The sequence below is a fragment of the Equus przewalskii genome, chromosome 28 (genome assembly GCF_037783145.1).
Source record: "Equus przewalskii isolate Varuska chromosome 28, EquPr2, whole genome shotgun sequence".
Taxonomy (NCBI): Eukaryota; Metazoa; Chordata; class Mammalia; order Perissodactyla; family Equidae; genus Equus; species Equus przewalskii.
Window position 1 is genome coordinate 19764470 of NC_091858.1, and position 16181 is coordinate 19780650.

Consider the following 16181-nt stretch of genomic DNA (forward strand, 5'->3'; position numbering starts at 1 on the left):
AAGGTCTTTGGTGCATTTATTCAACTCAGCTGTCGTGGAACAGCAGCAGACACGGGCCACACGTCAGTGAATGAGCGTGGCCACATCCCAGTGAGACAACTTACAAAAACAGGCAGTGGGCTAGGTTTGGCCCTCAGGCCAGAGCTTTCTGCCTCCCGAACTAGTCCTTTCTCTAATGCACCAGCACTAGCTGTCATGTGCACTACACCATCATTAAAAAATAGATACTTCTTGTGATTTCATTTTAATTTCTTGACTCAGCGAGGTTAACCAGCGCAAGGACTAGGATAGTCTCAACTCTCTGGATACAATTAATATTTATCTTGATAAAAACTTCCATTTACAGAGGCCAGCCTGGTGGCGTAGCTGTTAAGTTCACACATTCCGCTTCGGCAGCCCGGGGTTCGCTGATTTGGATCCCAGGCGTGGACCTACGCACTGCTCGTCAAGCCATGTTGTGGCAGGCGTCCCACATACAAAATAGAGGAAGATGGGCAGGATGTTAGCTCAGGGCCAGTCTTCCTCAGCAAAAAAAAAAAGAGGAGGATTGGCAGCAGTTAGCTCAAGACTAATCTTCCTCAAAAAAAAAAAAAAAAGGCCTATGAACAAAACAGCACTACCAAGAACATTTCATTCTGTAACTTAAAATGGACAGGGAGACCTCTTCCCATACTTTCCAAGACACAAAGGTCATCTTTCCACAAATGAGGACTTTTCAACTTCAATACAGCATGCTGCAGGCATATTTACTCTTTCCCAAATTTGAAGTCATCACAATCAATTTTCTAAACATTTGTTTACTTGCATAGAAAATAATTAGTACAAGAAACAAACAAAAAAATCCAATGTATTATGACACAGTCACAAACCTCAATATTTGAAGGCAGAAATGACTTCCTAGAGCACAAGAAGGTCAAACAAGGTCATAGAGAACATACCACAGCATGCGAGGCAGTTCACCCAAAGAACCCCAGGAATTAGCCACACAAACAGAAGGTGGAGAGAGGTAGGGCCTCGTGGCAGGGGGATAGCTTTTAATTCTCTATGAGGATCCACCAGACACCCCTCCCCACAGGTATCCGCCAACACCCTGTACACTCAGACAACTACCCCCACTCAGGAAAAAGCTGTGTAATCTGAAAAGAAATTGGTAAGACACTCCACATCTAGAGCTACTAGACCCAGAGGAGGCTGGGGTATGGGGGTGCAAACAGGGAAATTAGAGGATTTCTACATACTGAACAATGGCACTACCAGCCCACTGTCTGTGCTCAGCTCCGCAACAAGCTTATAATCACTAGGCTTATAGCCCCCAGGTGAAAGCTGAGAAAATCATTCTCTGCAGAAACTAAATTAAGTCCAGAGAAAAGACCTACAGACACTGACACTGAGAGGTCCCACACTATCACGCAGCCCATTGGTTGGCAAACGCCGCCTCCAACACAAAGCTTCCTTAGCTTATAGCAGCTCTATCTTAAAAAGGAAGCCAATCAACCCGATATTTGAGGACATTCTCTAACATAGAAAAAGAAAAAGAAAAAAAAAATTCTGAGGAAGCTGAAGCAATGCAGGAAAGGGGGAAAAATTAGAAAATCTATAATTAATATCCGAATGATCTTTTAATGACTATGCTAAAAAAATTCTGGAGGTGAAAAAAGGACATACAAAAGACCAGACATCAGAATGACAGTTTTACTAGATTAAAGGTAAAAGACAAGAAGCAACATCTTCAAATTTCTGGAGAAAAGTATTTCCAAGTTGGAATTCCAACCCTCCAGACCATGAATCAAATGAGGTGTGGAAAAAGAGAGATTTTAGGCGCCGAAAGCTCAAACTTACCTCTCCTTCCATGCTTTCTCAGGAATCTGAGAGCATGAACGCTACCAAGTCAGGAATTAAACCAAGAGGGAATGTCATCAGGAAGCAGGGAACCCAAGAGGAGAAAGGCAAACGGAATCCCCCAGGAACGCCTGGGTGACGGCCGTGTCCCACCCCTCCATGGCACACAGCCCACATGGCAACAGGAAGTCAGAGGTCCAAAAAGGATGTCTCCAGAGAAAACACAGAACTAATGAACACTGGGAAGTTTTAGGCAGTTGAAAAGTTGAACTGAGAGAAAAACTGAACTTTAGAGGATGTGAGCTGTTTCTGCCAGATATGCAAAGAAAACAAAGTAAACAGAAAAAAACAAACAGTTGTACAAGGAGGAAGCATCATCAGAGTCCACCGCTTGGGTCACAGAGACAATATTTACAGACCTATTTTTATTTAAAATATGGACATAAATAAAAACATAGTGAACAGAGAGGAAAAGTGATTGCCTGTGAGAACAGAGTGGGCTGCTCTTTCAGAGAATCCTTTTAGCACTACTTGTCGACTTAAACTCTGAGCCTATGATAAAAACTAAAGAATCATCTTAAAGACTATTTTGAACCTTTACTGTCTATCCTGCTTTCTTCTTCCATTAAGAATCATCTTACCAAATGAGGCTGCTGTCTTAGTCCTTTTTAAACCGTAAACGGCTTAGCTCTCCTTGGGCTGAGCTTTAGGAAAAGCCGATTGAGAATACCGACGGGGCTCCACAAAGAAACTAACGAACTGGAGTTGCAAGTGGCCTTTTTCTGCATTTAGAACTAGTGACTTACTCAGCCGCTGCTCAATACTATTAATGCTGGTTGGCTACCGGAACTTGCTCATTTTAAGCCAATATTCATGCTTCAACGTGCAGCAGTGGAAAGCTGCTAACTGTAGCCACTTTCAGGGATATCTAAGGACCATCAAGGTCAAATGTCAAATTCTGCTCTAATTATATGTCAAAGCTAAGAGGCTGTCTTGTAAAACACATCCTAAGATCAGAAACATTAAAATGTGAAAACACATCTTAGAAATGATGAACTATGGTAATTTATTAAAACAAAGCTCAACATTTCAAAGTTACTGACTCTCAGGGTTAGAAGAGACCTTAAAAATGATCCACGGAATCTTAACACTAATCCGACATTTCAATCCTCTTAGACTGTAATCAACCAAATCTTTGCCCACTCCAGAGAACTACCATGGCCCTAGGCAGTGCCTACTTCCCCTGTCTAGACACTCTTGTCTAAAGTCATAAAGCACATTATAGCATTCGGGATTCAAGGTCTAGCCACAGGAGGCAGAAAACTTCAAATAAGTGGCAAAAAAAACAAGACAAAAGCTTATTTCTCTCTCATTCGAAAGTCTGCATAGTTGTCCAGGATTAAGGGACCCAGCAGTCAGGAACCCAGGCTCCACCCTTCGCACTCTTCTGCTGTGCATGACCTCAACCTACGGCCCAAAACAGCACTCTCTGTGTTTCATTGAACAGGGCCAGAAGAAGGATGAAGAGGTAACAAGTATGGAAGCGACCTCCATAGATCACCACACTTACACAGGTGGCCATCACATAACCACACAGCCACCCCTGCCCACAATGCAGGCTGGGAATGGACCCCAACACAGGCTACCAGGACCCAGCTACAAATTCTATAACACAAAAGAGGGGAAAAATGGGGACTGAGGGACAAATAGCCTTCTCTGCCACACTTACCACAGACCCAATGCCCCAACTCCAAAGACCACTCCTCTTCACTAACAAGAGAATAGGTTTGTACTCAGCCTCCAAGATTACCGATTTACATTTTAATAGAGGTTTTCTAGAAATCAGGATGCCTTAAACTCAGATCCATTCTGAGAGAATCTTGCTAGACTCAGGGGAGAAGATCTTTGATGGTCCTTTCATAGTTACGACACAGAGGTAACAGTTATGATAACTATGGTGGTGGGCTTGCAGACCCTAAGGAAAGCTCACGGATCACTCTGAACCATTCTGATGTAACAGAAAAATTCAATGTCTTTACATAAAGATGGTCCATCAAGCTCATTTTCAGTGTAGTTTTGCCTTTCAATGAATAAAATTCCTTGAATGGTTCACTGCTTAAGTGTGACTAAAGGCAGTTGTGCTCTTGGATCTTGGACTAAAATTTGTATTCAATCCAAAATCGTAGAGTAAAACCAGAAAATGAATACAATTAGGGATACCATCTGAAGCGTGTCTTGATGTCCACCATGTGCTGGCATCGCTAGGTTCTGGGGCTGCTGTACGCTGGATTAGGGGCATTTGTGTAGGAAGTGAGGCATAACAACAAGATAAGTGCCTTCCTAGAGAAAAGATCCACACACAAGTAATGAACAAACCATAACGGAGAAGGGATATATGGCTGCCAAGGGAAGTCTGGGAAAATATCAAGTAGAAATGGAAAGACAGGCAAGGCGGCCAGAAGGAATCACCTTGGCTCTGAGGTGTGAAGGGAATGGAATGATCGGCAACAGCAAGCAGCTCAAAACGGCTGTGGGTAGGATAAAGGGCAGCCGTCGGTTAAGCTCAAAAGTTTGCATTCTATTCTGGGAACAGTGTGAGCCTGCCAAAGCTCTTAAGATGGATCCTAACACTTTGGTTTGGCTGACGTGTGGAAGATGTCCCAGTGAGGAAAGACCGACGGCAGGAAATTGTCGGGATGGATCTAACACAGCGGCCCAAGACGGAAAGGAAACGAAAAGCCAGACGAAGCTTCAAAGGCTCGTCTCTATTATCTGCACAGAGTAGCAGAGAGCTTGGCACACATAAATGCCCAAGACAGGGCTCTTGGAAAAAAACGCTACTTTAAAAGACTATTTCACTTATATTAATATTTTAAGAAGGAAGCTACAGCAGCTAGCACACAAAGCTGCATAAATAATCACATACTAAGTAGAAACAAAAAGGATTTGAGCTTTTAGTATAAACTGTAAGAGTTTTATAATATTCTCTCTTTTCTTTAAATAAGCGAACACATGAGTTTTCGATATTAATTCTGGGTGCACTTGGTGCTGAACAGTTTTTTACCCACACCAAGCAACAAATGAACAAAGAACAAATAAGAGACCTAGGTTAAAACGAATGATTTATTAAGCACAGAGACAGATACTATTCAGTTTAATCACCCAAGAAAAAGCAATTCATTTCTTTCTAAAACACACAAACTTAAGAGTTTTTAAGTGAAAATATTACTCAACGATGAACGCTATCAGAGAAATTTTGTTGATGCCACGATAAAACAAAAGTATCTCAACAAAAATATATCGCCCTTTTCCCCTTCTACTCCCAAAACGACATGAGATTTGTATTTAAAATGTCTTTAAGATTCTACATTTCACTAATTAGAATATTTTTACAGAAATCATCAAGTATTTCCTTTTCTTTTCTTTTTTTTTTTTTGAGGAAGATTAGCCCTGAGCTAACATCTGCTGCCAATCCTCCTCTTTTTGCTGAGGAAGACTGGCCCTGAGCTAACATCCATGCCCATCTTCCTCTACTTTATGTGTGGGACGCCTGCCTCAGCATGGCTTGCCAAGCAGTACCATGTCTGCACCTGGGAACTGAACCAGCGAACCCCGGGCCACTGAATTGGAATGTGGGAACTTAACCACTGCGCCACTGGGCCAGCCCCTAATCAAGTATTTCCAAGTGTCCTAAAACTAGATAGAAGCCCCCTACCCTACCCCGCAAAAAACCAGTTACAAGACCATCAACAGGTAACAGAGGGTGGTGGTGACCAGATGGCATTCCAAAGTACTCAGAACTGATATAAATCACACCAGAAAAATAAAAGAATCATCCAAAGGAAAAGAAGTATTTTTACACTAATAAAGATTAAACAACTGATACTCTGTTTAGACCTCATAGGTAAAGAAAGCTGGGTCTTTTTTCTAAGTCTATGGTTGCATTTCAGTGAGAGTTGGCATCCTAAAACTTATTCTGCTAATAATACACTATAGTCAGTCTTTCTGAGATAATTCACACTGTGCAATTAAAAGTGTCCTGGGGGTAGAGAGAAGGAGGCCCCAGCTAATAATGACAAGGACACCACCACTGAAGAAGAGCTCCTAGCTGAAGTCTGCTTGAGGACTCAACATGAAGCCAATTAACTGACCTACTGAGGTTCAAGAATTTTGATTCCTGGCCTTAATTCCAAAAATACACTTTCATTCCAAGATTTTTCTGGCTTAAGAATTTCCTAAAACTTCAAAACCAGGGTGCAGAAGACCCCACACATTCACAAACTCTTAAAACTGCATTCCTGAAAGCTTAGTCAGTAATTTTACGAAGTAAAATGTTTTAACATTTTCCCTTTATAGATAACTGTTTCAGGACATCTTACATTCTTTAAACATATCATAAAACAGCATAAATAACAAAGTTGTGTTCCCCTGATCCTCGCATCCTGTTGCTAAGATAGTGCGAAAGTCAAACTGCCAGGTTAAACAAGCTCAGAGCATTTTAAATCATAAATATTCAAGAAGTTCTAGTTTTCTTCCACCTCTCCCTCCCACTCTGCCTCATTCACTTACTCTGTTTACACACACACACACACACGTGTGTGTGCACACATGCACTCAGAACCGCCACCAGAATCACAAGGCAAAGTTGGCCAAATGAACAAGGATCTAGGCACATCAGATGATACAGTAAACTAAAGTATTTATGGAATAATTTCCCACCACACTCTTTGCTATTTTAAGTGTACCCATAAAATGACCACGGCCAGCTGTAACAATATATAAAATTTGTACATGTTGCCTAAGGAGAGTTTATGTATTTGACAACTTAAGCCCAAAACACAGCACCACATCTAACTCTTTTCCTCTCCAAAAAGTAGGTAAGAGCATATTCACACTTGTTCGTAATAATCTTTGCATTTTCACACATTCTAGAATTTATCCTGAAGTAGGGATATTTCAGTGATAAATATCACAGGATGTAAACAGATGAAAAATTTCTAAGATTTAAAAAGCAGCTTTTAAAAAGAGTCACTTCTAAAACTTAACTCCAGTGTTTCTGCTTAATTTAAATGCCCCAAATCAACTATAACAAGGCAACTTACATTCCTCAGAAATCAAAATTGACAGCTGTGAAAGTAAGCAAGCAATGTCTTACAGTTATTTGTCAAAAAAAAAAAAAAAAACTCTTGGTTGCACCTTAGAGATTGTCTTTTTCACACAGCAATGCAGAAACTACAACCAGACAAAAAGCAGTGCAACAGACCGCACAATGAAGCCTCTCAGGAGACCACGGTTATTCAAAGACCAGCTTGGCCTTGCAGCACTAATTTGGCTGAGTGTAATGACTTTTTTTTTTTTCCTCCCAAACTAAAGAATTTTCCTTGGACTCTCTGCCAACAAAACATCACAGACTTTTCTGAGTCTTACAGGGAAAAAACCTATATGCAGATGGTTGTTGGTTATACTGTACATCACTTACACTAAAACTCAAAAAAATGAAAAGTTCTGTAAAGTAAGCAACTTACTGGTCTATCTAGACCATCTCAGAAAACAGAAGGGACTTTTGCTTGTCAGATTAAATCAGCGTTCACTGTTGCTGGGTGACTGCTTCTAGATTAAAGAAACCAGAATATTCCAGTGACTTGGATAATAAAAAAGAAAAAAAAAAGGTTTTGAAGGAAAGATGTTAAGTATGCATCTACATCTTAATAGGAACTCAGATTTAAGATACAAACTTTATTAATCTATCTACAATTTTACTTCTCATTTCCTATACTAATAAATTCTTAAGCGTTTCGTGGTCCCCCCTCCCCCCGCCCCGTTCTTGAGGAAGATTAGCCCTGAGCTAACATCTGCTGCCAATCCTCCTCTTTTTGCTGAGGAAGACTGGTCCTGAGCTAACATCCGTGCCCATCTTCCTCCATTTTATGTGGGACACCTGCCACAGCATGGCTTGCCAAGTGGTGCTAGGTCCGAACCCGGGATTCAAACCGGCAAACCCCAGGCCACCAAAGTGGAACACTCGAACTTAACCACTGTGCCACAAGGCCGGCTCCTGTATTTCTTAAACTTAGGAAGTTCTGAGTACTCAGAAATTCTCCAACTAATAATATATATTATGTGTAAAGGAAAGTTCTAGAAAGATAAGTACCATACCATTACAATGGTTCACCACCACCCTCTCAAGTTGAGGGGGGAGTAGCTGGGATCGTCACATTATAAATTTGCTTCATACATTTCTAGCATTACTTAAATACTTATAATTACTTTCAGAATCCTATTTAAATACCAAAATATTACAGATATATTTATACTCCAATGGAATAAAACATTCGTTATGGATTGTACATTTTTGATCAACATTTCCTTCACAGAAATAAAAGATGTGGAAAACATTTATTCAGAATCTTGGACCAGCATATCTGCTCTTTGCAGCATGAATAACTACTGTCAGCAAAGCTGTTACTTTACAAAATAGTCAACCTAGTCCCTAAATGAACGTCTTCCAAATTCCAATGACAGATTGCCCAATGCAGACACCTGAAATGCGTGCCAAGAAGTCTTGCAGGCAGGCAGTCTGCACATGAAGTCAAACACCACAACAGATGAACGTCTCTTGAAATAAAACACTACTCTCATTAACAAAATGCTACTCTTACTAACAACAATAATTTCACTATTCTCTTGTAAACATTCATGGAAGAGGGATTAGCTAACACTGATGCATAGAGTATCACTTTCCAGTCGAGTATTTGAGTTTATTTGACCCAAACTACTTATTCCACATGTGAGAAAACTGTAGTCTAGAGAGAATAAGTTACGATTTCTAGTAGTGCCTCTATCCGGTAACTCTAGGAGGCCCCATTCACGCCACATTTTACGGAAAAGAAACCCCAGGGGTACTATTTGCATTAAAGATGACAGTAACGGTGCCCCTAGAATTGTGCAAGGTAGCTGCCCTGATGCCTTCCAGCTTCATACAACTACTTAGAGACCAAACCAGGATTAGAAACTCTTATCTACAGCCCCTTTGGCTCACCACCATCCTGCCTCATAAAAGCATGGGTGGGGGGGGGGGGCGGAGAAAGCAAAATTTAGTGTTGCATTGAGGATAAAATCCCAATTTTTATCCTCTTTAACACCATGCATTTAATCACTTTAGGTGAAATGGCATGAGTACCACAGACTAATCCTGCGTTAAGAACATCAAGTATACTAAAAAGAAAGCCTGCAGGAGCTAGAGACAAGCCTAGAGAACAAAGCACCTTTAAAAGATACTAAAGATGTCTTACACCAATGTAACATATTAAATGAACAGTCTGTGTCCCAAAGCTACATGCAAAAATGAGAGAAAATCCCTCGCTTGTATTATCTAAACCTGAACCCTTATTGTTTTCAATCTCCCACTGACCAAACCACAAAGGAGATAAATAAAGGGATTCATAATTCCGACTGTCATGTTCATCTGTTAAAGCAAAATTATCTGGTTCTGCTTCCCAGTAGAAGCAGCCAGCTTGATCTGTATTGATATCCTAACAAGGAAGCACTTTTGGCTACAGTTGCTGATGTCAATTAAGATAAGAAACCGGTACATTCAGTATGTACTCTACTGCGTCTCAAAACAGATTAAATTTTTCTACAAAGAGAAACTAGGCCAAAAACTAAACACCACGTGTTCAACCTTTTTTGTAACCCAGTATCACTCAATGATAAAGAAGATCTAGGCACTCCGTCAAAACCTTTCAGATCATTTTTCAGTAAAGAACCAGAGTAGTTCTTCCAATTTCTGAAACTGCCCAACCACCCATGATTCATCCCAAAGAAACAAAGAGATAAGAGGTAGGAGACACAAAATGGACACAGGTCTGTGAAAAAGTCAAGGCACAGGAACTTTGTGAAGATTATATGACAAGATTATACGATTCTCCACATAAGAGAATCACAGAGAGATTAAACCTCCAAAGACACGTTCATAAGGAAGAGAAACTACCTACTAGGAACTAAATCCTCTTTCCAGTTTCCTAAGCATGTGCAACAAACACACACACCCCTTTTACCTCCTTCTACCTACTTGATTTGAAAAGTTAACTTAGGCTGAGAAACTATTTCTCTTTATTCCCGGAAACACCAGTGAGGATCCAAGAGAAATAAAGGCTAGGAACACAAAGACTAGGAACCAGATCCTAAGGAAAAAAGTAATGAATTAAACATCACTTGAAATTAATGTCTCTGAACCCAATTTTTAAAATATTTTGTGATGTCTCAGATAGCCAAACCAAAGTGCAGCAGCGGGGGAAGAGTCTACAAGAATCCTGCTAGCCACACAGTCATCAGGGACAGCCTGGAGATGCTCTGGGATGGCTGGAAGCAAGTCAGAAAGCCCAGTGTCAGCATCACCTTACCAACCCCACGGTAAGATGCTGCACGCACTTTGCTGTAGCACCAAAACCCAGCAGGGACTTCCCGGGAAGAGCTCTCTCACATCCCCCTCATCACTTCTGTTTCTGTCAACCAGCATGCAGACATCACACCTGCGACACCTGTATCAACAGCCAGCGTTTCCAAGGTGGGACCCACCTAGCAGGTAAGCGGGACTCAGATACAAACCTGCCCCTTCCGAAGCCCAGGCTCTCAGCCATCCTGCAGTCCATGCGCACACACTTCCTCCATCAGCTCCATTCACCTCACTACACAGCCTTTGGTTATACTGCTGGACCAGGCAGCCCACAACTTACAAGCAGGTTATCTTCCAAAGTTTACATGGAAATTTGTTTTAACTCAAAACTAATTTTCCTAGAGCAATGCTATTAATGATTATCAGGTTCCCAGGTTGGCCTCCAAACTGAAGCCCATTTAATCCACAATATAATTACTATTGGTTCAGAAAGACCTACCTAGCCCTTAACATGTATTAAGACCAAGAAGCTGAACACAAGTTAGGGCATTATTTCAATGGGAAAAAAAAAAATGCATTCCAAGTTGGAAAAGAGGATCAAAGAAGTTACTTTTTCTGCTTGGCCACCACCATCTCCTGTCTCAAGAGTCAGAAGAGGATACAGGCTGGGAAAAAAAAACGGAGGAAGTTTTCTCCCTCTCTGTAACAGAGAAAGAAATGATAAGGGAGGGAATCTCATTGTCTATCCTGTCTGCTCCTCCTTCTCCCTTTACGATCCCTAATAGGACATAAGGCCTCAGGCCTCCCTGACTCCAATCAGACAGGTGGAGATGCCTGCCTGGTCCATGTGTATGGGAGCCCACAGTCAACTTGAAAACCCCAAGAGCAAATCTCGACTTCAAAAGGTGAAACCTGTAATTTTTCAATATCTTCCACCAAAACAGAGAAAACTTTCCTCCCCACTTTCAACCCAATCTTCTTAAGAATAAAGACATACATACATACATACTTACAAAAGAGCTAATATATAGGACTATGAAATGAAGCCAAGGAACAGAACATGTAATTCCAAAGGTAAGGCCATGTGAGCAAAGGACTTGAAGCGACATTTCCCCAAAGCAGATACGCAAATGGCCAATAAGCGCATGAAGAGATGCTCTTCATTAGCCTTTTGGAAAATGCACATCAACATTATGAGATACCATGCCACACCCATCAGCACACCTATTATCAAAATGCTGGCGAGGATGTAAAGAAATTGGAACCCTCTTGCAGTGTTGGCAGGAATGCAAAATAGTACAGCAGCTGTGGAAAACAATTTGGAGGTTCCTCAAAAAGTTAAACATGTAATTACCACATGATCTCACATTCCAGTCCTAGGTATATACTCAAAAGGATCAAAGCAGGAACTTGAACAGATATTTGTACACCCGTGTTGACAGCAGCAGTATTCATAGTAACCAAAAAGTGGAAACAACTCAAGTGTCCACTGACAGAGAAGGAATAAACGAAATGTAGTACACAGACGCAATGGAATCTTACTCAGCCATAAAAAGGAATGACATTCTGATACATGCTACGAATAGATGAACCTTGAAAACACGCTAAATGAAATAAACGAGACACCAAAGGACTAATACGGTATGATTCCTCTTACATGAACAGGCAAATTCACAGAGACAGAAAGAAGAATACAGGTTATCAGGAGCGGGTGGGAAAGCTAACTGGAAAATTATTCTTTAATGAGTTCAAAGTCTCTGGGATGATGAACAATTGTGGAACCAGACAGTGGTGACGGTTACACAACACTGTCAATGTACTTAATGCCACTGAATTATAGACTTAAAAAAATCACTAAAATGGTAAGCTTTATGTTATACATATTTTACCACAGGGAAAAAAAAAAAACGTACTACCACAAACTAGAAGAGCCAGAGCTAAGGGTTTACCTTCACTGCTACCTCAACTTTCCCAATCTACAGAACAGGAGAAAATTACTACACCATGTCTCTTAGACCTTCGGGCTGCCTCAGGAATATCTGAGATCTCGAATGTTAAATCCACAAACGGAAAGGGTCTACACTACAATGCTCATCCCACACTGACCACTGGGGCACTACACAGCTGCCAGGTAGAAGCTCTTCTGAGCTCGACAGTCACAGAGAAAGAACCCATTTGTACATAAGAACAGATACTTTAAGTTCACAAGTTTTGTGTTAAAAATCTTCATTGAAATTCTCCCTTTGCCAACGTAAGAGTCATAAAACAGATAAGTGATTTCAGAGAAGACTAAAATTGTGATAGTAACCAGGGCACGTTGGCGGACAAAGATTTTGAGATGAGGTTCTGTAAGAGGAAGGCACTAGGACGAACATCTGGACCCACGGCCGATGGACACTGGGCAGATCCCTGGAGAGCTCAGGTGTAGACTCCAGGTGAAGCAGCCTGGCCAACCAAGGTGACTCCAGCTAGAGCCTAAAACTCGAAGTGAGCACAAGACACACAACCCAACACTGTATCACCCAACTTAGGACAGGCTCCTAGGCAGGCATTTCAGAGTGAAATCGAGGTGCGTATGTTCCTGCCAGGCCCCCAAACCATTCAGCACCAGTGTCGGTATTATTTCCAGACAAAGGCTGATGCCACTGCCTCTACACGGAACAGTCCCACTCAAGGCTCACTTAATAAGAAACTCCTCGTCCAGGGTTAAATAAATCTCAACTTGATTGCATGGTTCCAAGAATAAGAGCTGTCTAATACACTTCCTTGTATTTACAGAAGTCCCGGGCACAATGCTTACATAAAGGAAGCATTCCATAAATGCTGGCTGCAAATCAGATTTTCTTAGCTATCCACTAAAGATCACTCATAGGTAAGGGGTCAAAATAAGTGGTAAACAACTATTTTAATATCTAAATACAAATATAAAAAAATAGATCCGTGTCATATTCCACCAACCCACTCCTCTTTAACACCTAATTGTAACCGCCCTTTTGGAAGCAACTTCAACAGTGATAAAAGTCGATTTTATGTAATCTTGTTTCAAATGGAAACCTTTGAGTGTGGGCTCAGTTCACAACTCCCTTTCTCTGAGACCAGCCTCTCTTACTCACTGAGGTGGGCTCCACTATACGGACTAGCCCTGGTGTAGACACCTGCCTCAAATGGGGTCTGATTTCCGCTCCCCCAACATCTGGATTTGAAACAGCTGGTCAGGCACAGTGTGTCCATGGAACTCCCTGGAACTGAAAAATATATAAATCCAAGCCCTGAAGAGTTAGCCTCCTTTCTCTGTGCGCCACAGGCAGAGGAAGCAAGTGTCCACAGAGAGAAGAATGCTACCAATGTCCCAAGAGAAGCAGAAATGAAAAACAGCGAGGGGGACTGACTGACCTGACTTGGTTCCTGACAACTTCCTTGACGCCGAGTTCTGAGAAATATTCCAAACCCTTACAACGCCTATCCATTTTTGCCCCAGTTAGCTCGAGTTGATTCCTATTACTTTCAATTAAGAATCTTCAGTGAACGGTTGCCAAGAATTTATCATAGGAAAGATGCTAAATAGAGGATTTTTAGCATATTTTCTACAACTGACTTAGAAGCAATCTAACTGTGAACAAGGGACTAATTAGAAAATTACAGTAGAGTAACTCAATGAAATACAACCATTTAAGGACTATGCGGTTTACAAAACAACTAGGAAAAATATTTGTGTGTTTTGTGATTACCCACCCTGTAAAATACATAGAAAAAGACAAGAGCAAATGAAAACAGTAGACATGAACGGGGGTATGGGGCTGTGGGTTACTGAGGCTGTTCCAATTTCCTGTCTGTTATTAATTAAAACCAGGAAGAAAAATCTAAGAATTACCCAAAATCAGAAATAACACAAATGTCCATCACTGGTGGATGAATGAAAAGATCGCAGCACACCCACATAATGAAATGCCACTCAGCAACCGAACGGCAGACCATTGACACCAACAACAGAGATGCATCTCAAACCCATACGCCACCTGGAAGATGCCAGACACCAAAGGCACATAATTGCACTTAAAGAATAGCTGAAAAGGCAAAGCCAGGAGGACAGGACCGAGATCAGCGTCTGCCTAGAAGTAGACGGACAGGAATGAAAGGGGCACAAGGGAACTTTCTGCCATGGTGGACATTTCTGTTGTCTGATTGTGATTGACGGTTACTCAACTATATGTATGTGAAAATTAAATGAAATGTCCACTTAAACAAGGCAAACTTTGCTGTATGTAAATCAGACTTCAATAAATCTGGCTTAAAAATAAAGATGACAGTGAGCTTGGAAACCAAACCAAAGCTACCGAGGCACCTTTATGGCATCTGTTTTCTAGTACTGGATGACGCTTATTCACCAAAATTAGCAGGTGCCCATCCTATGCCAAACACTCTGCTAGGTGTCACTAAAGAGTGAACAAAATAGACCAAAAAAATAACACCACTATGCCAACATAAATTGTAGTCAATGAAGAAAAGCACAGGCATTCTGGCTGCTATGATGGGGGGGACGGGTCTCTGACAAGTCACATGTTTCGCTGAGGAATCAGTAGCAGGCAAGGAGGCAAAAAATGGGAAGGTTTTAAATGTTGTATTATATCAAAAGTCAACAACTCAACTGTTTATATAAAGTGTGATTATATTTTAATATTTTGATATGACGTGGAATGGGGTATCTAAGTAAGCACCCAGGCAAATGAAGGTCTTGAAACGGAGCTATGGGCAGTGGTCAGATGTAAAGTCTTTTGGATTTTAGGGACTCAAAGAGTATTATGGTCCCTCCATCCGTGGTCAATGTTTCAAAACGATTAACAGAATGTATACATTTCCCTGAAATGAGGTTGCCTAAAGCTAACTAAATCTCAGTCCTGGTGTTTTAAGAAGATTTGTTGTACTTGTTTTTACTTTTGGCTGGATTGACCATGGTATCCTCAAGCTTATCACAGATTCTAAATGATGATCACTCACACACACACACACTTACCAAAAAGTGAACAAAAGTGTTCCTGTTGGGAAAACAAAACTCTTCACACTATAAGGTTCGAGCTCCAAGACCCCTCCTCTGCTCGGCTTCAGAGGCACTACTCTATCTTTATCCTCCTAAACACACAGGCTGCCCCCCAGGCAAATGCCTCTGCTGGATTCTTCCCCGACCAACCTCCAAATGTTGGGAGTAAGGCAGGGGTCAGTTCCTTAACCGCTTCTCTTCCTACACTCATTATTTTGTTTTAAATACATTCCATTTGATAACACTTCCCACAAGCATATCTCTAGCCCTGATCATTCCTCAGATCTCCAGATCTGAACACCCACCTGTCAACATCTGCATTTGTATATCTAATGGGCTTCTCAAACTTCGTGCATCTAAAAGAGAACTCCAGGATTCTAGAACCCCAATGACTTCTTTCTTGTCCCAATGGTCCTTATTCTCAGTGAAAGACACCACTGTGCACCCAAGTTGACCACGACAAAAACCTAGAAGTCAGCCTAGATTCCTCTCTCCCCCTCTGACCCCAATAGCAACTCTAACAGGCACTACCTTCAAAAACTTCCCAAAGGCAACCATTCTAACCTTTGCTATGGCCCAGCCCCACGCCACCACTGTCTCTCTCCTGGAGGACTAACTGGGCAAATCATCAGCCTCCTGCCTCCTTACACTATACTCTACAGAGTAACCAGAATGATCCTTCTGAATGGTAACAGCTCATGCAAATCCCCTCTAAAGCCCTCTGTGGTCTCCCATCTCACTTAACATAGAAAATAAACCTAGTGACCTAGAACAATAATTAGCAACAGAATAGCCTTTGTGCTAAAGGAGACAAGAACTATCTTCAACGGCAAGGGAGTCCTGGCTGCCACCCCCAAATCAGATGATGACTGCTTAAGCTTAAGAGTCAACTCTGAGAGGCAATGGAAGAGT

General features: G+C 41.4%; 1 protein-coding gene across 17 annotated transcripts in view; it reads right to left on the reverse strand.

Annotated features, from left to right (window-relative positions):
- The window catches only part of MTUS1 (microtubule associated scaffold protein 1), a 150853-nt gene that overhangs the window by 116644 nt on the left and 18028 nt on the right, over positions 1-16181 (reverse strand). Inside the window, exon 1 of one of the 17 annotated variants that reach the window (XM_070598317.1) lies at positions 1840-1910. The exons of the other annotated variants lie outside the window; for them this stretch is intronic. The gene's annotated coding sequence lies outside the window, so the exon portion shown is untranslated. Of the gene's footprint in view, positions 1-1839; positions 1911-16181 lie in introns of those variants that run through there. 17 annotated transcript variants of the gene reach the window in all.